General features: G+C 53.0%; 1 protein-coding gene across 4 annotated transcripts in view; it reads right to left on the bottom strand.

The window, feature by feature from the left end:
• Nucleotides 1–2951, bottom strand: part of GPR61 (G protein-coupled receptor 61) — an 8752-nt gene extending 5801 nt beyond the window's left edge. For all 4 annotated transcript variants that reach the window (XR_001145852.1, XR_001145850.1, XR_001145851.1 and 1 more), the window contains exons 1-2: nt 2886–2951; nt 217–333 (exon numbers count right to left, since the gene is read on the bottom strand). The gene's annotated coding sequence lies outside the window, so the exon portion shown is untranslated. The remainder of the gene's footprint in view (nt 1–216; nt 334–2885) is intronic.
• Between the last annotated feature and the right edge of the window lie 393 nt (nt 2952–3344).

A 3344-nucleotide genomic window follows, 5' to 3' on the forward strand; every position in this document is an offset into this window, starting at 1 on the left:
TTTTTTTTTTTTTCGTTAAAGAGAAATTCTTTCATTGTGAGGTCAACTTCACATGGGTTTTTTTTGTTTGTTTCTGGTATTTTCATTACCTTTATTCATTTATTTTTTTTTTTAGGTTAACTTATTCTAATCCTCACACAAGCCTGGGAAGTGTGTATTATTCTTATTTCCACTTTGCAATCAAAAAGAAAGACCTAGGGAGGTTAAGTAACTTACCGAAGGTCACACAGCTAGTAAGTGGCAAGGTCCGAGTACACAGATCGGTGGTCTGGCCCCGGGGCCAGTAGTCTCTCCCACAGTGCCATGCTGTGCTTGACGGTGCCTCCACAGCAGCTGCAACATAACAGGCACTCAATAAATGGTCATTGAATTTGAGCCATCTCTAAAAATGTCTCTCTCTGTTCTGGGCTACTCTAGAGATCATCTGAAAGAGGGAAGGACTGCATTAGTCTCCTCCGACAGCGTCATCCTCCAGATAAAAGCTGTCACTTGGGAATGTTGAGAAGGCACAATGAAAAAAATGTCCTAGCTAGAAGGGTACTGGGAGGTCAGCTCATCTATTTCAGAGCCAGAAGGGCATTCGTTCCTTGAAAGCTGCCCTTCTCCACACCCTCATTACCTTCTCCAGGCCACACTGTCCTTCCTGCAGGTAGAGGTGATATACTCCTGCCTCCCACTTCTGGTTCCCCAGATCTCTGGGCCCTGGAGCTGGCCATGGCCAGAGCTCACCCAAAGCCCTCTTGACCCTGCACTGTTACCACAGTCACAGAACAAGGAGGAATCCCGTGTAAGAGGTGGGTAGGTGTGAGTGAGGTAGGTGACTGAGGTGGAGAATGAACATAAATCAGAGAAGAAACCTGGAAGAAATTGGGAATGGAGGGAGCCTATGGTTTCAGTGCCTTTCATTTCTCCTGGCAAGTGGCAGGTCAAATCTGTCTCCTGCATCTCATTCTCCATGCTGAGTTTGCATATAACTGAAATGAGTTGCTCAATGCAACTCAGTTTTTTTCATTTCCATATACTATCCTTGCATCCAGAGCCCCTCTGTATAGTGTGTTAAGGAATGCAAATTAGAGGCAAAAGTGACTGTGCCAAGCCTGATGGGCTTTCTGTGGAAAAGTCACAAGTTCCCTGGGTCACAGCTTCTGCATCTGTAAAATGGGTTGGCCTGGATGACCTCCAAGGTGCCCATGTATGGTCACATTTGATGACTCAGTTCCCAGGTCACAGGACGCTCCGGCAGTAGTTGCTTGGTTTAAAAATCCATCATTTCTCTGGCTGCAATAAGTAGCCCCACGGAGGGGGTCGGGGGACACTGTCTATCTTCCCTCAATAGTCCTAGCCTTACAATCCACACTGGTTTTTCACACGACCGCCAACTTTCAGCTAATTTGTCTTCTAGAACTCCATGCATGCAGTTGGTGTTCAGGATGAATTTTGTGAACTGACTCTAACTTAGAGCGATGGATTGTGTGCGTCCCTGCCCCCTAGTACAGCTGCAAGAGCACTGAGGTGGTCGGTCAGCCGTGCACTTGCAGGGTACTCTCCTGGGAAGGTTACCTGGGCTCCTGGACTCGAAGCTGCCCTGACTTTGGACAACTGCCTAGTGGTATGGCTTGTTCCAGTGGGAGCAGAAAGCTCGTTTCACAGTTAAAATGGCCACATAAACTCAGGGTCTGCAGAGATGAAGAGCGGACCCAAAAGTGGAGACATCAACTTCTAAGACATGGAAAAACATGGGAAAAAAAATAGCAAGGGAGACATCTGCCCCTTTTGCACACAGTAACTTCTGTATTCTTTCTACCTGAGAGTGGAGCCCAGAAGACGTGACTCTGAGGCCCTGGGAACCAGAGGAGTAGAGGCCCACATGCTTGCCTGGATGTCAAGAGCCTGTCAGCAGGGCCCACCTGGGACCCCAGGCTGAGGGTAGCAGACTTGGTTCCCACGTGGCGAGGGAGGAGGGCTGTGTGGCCATGAGGGCGCCTAAGGCATGAGGGCGCAGGGCATGTCTTTCTCCTATCCCCTTGCCTTGCCTGAACCCCAGATTCCAATTTGCCTCCTCACAGATGGATCCATATCCCTGCCTCCCTGTACTCCTTACTGAGGGACTGGGGTGATGAATGGGGGGCTGTGGAGTAACGCTTCCTAGGGAAACCCAGGGAGCCTCACTCCACTCCCAGCTGCCAGCATCATGCCTCCTCAGATGCTCTCTCGTCCTCCTACAGCTTCCTTCCAGCAGCCCCCACCCCCTCACCCCCAGGACCTCTCAGCACCTGGAAGGCTTCGCCACTGTAGGGGCTGAGATCTGGGCCTCTCGCGGGGCATGTTCAAGTTACAGATGGCCTTGCTTCCGGATGCAAGATGTTCATAAGTGCCCAGCCCAAGGCCACAGAGGTATTGTGGGGATTCATATGCACCTGTTTCCCAGATACAGAGCTTCCCTCCCAGGGAGCCAAACCCGGCCTGCCTTCAGATAAGAACATCCTCCCCCCCACCAAGCCAGAGGCCACTTCCAGGGGGCCACAATAGCAGTCACCCCCCGCCCAGGACACAGAGTTGCCCATTGGCCTGGATGCCAAGAGACCCATTCCCAGGGTGTGGGGGACCCATCTCTATGACATGGGCCAGGATAGACGGGGAACCCTGTGTGCCTCTAGTATCTCCAGCAGGCAGGAGATCAACCCCCATCTGTAGGCTCCCGAGATGCCCACACCCCAGCACTGCCTTCGGGATACCTGGGAGCCCATTCCTTGACAAAACTGCCCACCAGAAGGTGGGGTGGGCTGGTGCTTGGGATGGAGAGCCCCCCTTATGCAGGCTGCCTCGGCCCTTACCCCCAGGCCCTGGGTCTGGCCCCCGCTCTTGGCCTAGTCGGCAACCCCTACCTTTGCTGGGCAGCTCCCGGCTCCCATGTGATAGCTGCTCTCAGCTGATGCTTCTCCAAGGCTGCTGAAGCCTGAACCACTGCAGTGAGCGGTGAGAGGCTGCCGGCAGAGCAAGATGCTCCGATAGCTTCTGGGTCCTAACGGCCTCCTGCTTCTCACCCAGCCCCTCAGAGCCACTCCTGAGCAGAGAGTGGGCACAGCACCCCCAGGCACTTCTCTCAGGCTTATAGAGTGGCATCTCCGAGCCCTAGGGGGGGGCATGTGGTGGCAGGCGGGGGAGACCCTCCGGGCCAGCCTGCTGAAGGAAAAAAGAGCACTCAGAGTCGGAACAGCCAGGCCTGGCTCTGGCACTTACTAGTTGCGTGACCTTGGGCAAGTCACTTCCCATTTCTCACCTTGGCTTTGAATTGTTCAAAGGGAGCATAGGATAGATGATCCTTGAGATAGCCCTGACAGCCC

This window comes from Condylura cristata, unplaced genomic scaffold (genome assembly GCF_000260355.1).
Source record: "Condylura cristata isolate star-nosed mole 26May11 unplaced genomic scaffold, ConCri1.0 scaffold00026, whole genome shotgun sequence".
Classification (NCBI taxonomy): Eukaryota; Metazoa; Chordata; class Mammalia; order Eulipotyphla; family Talpidae; genus Condylura; species Condylura cristata.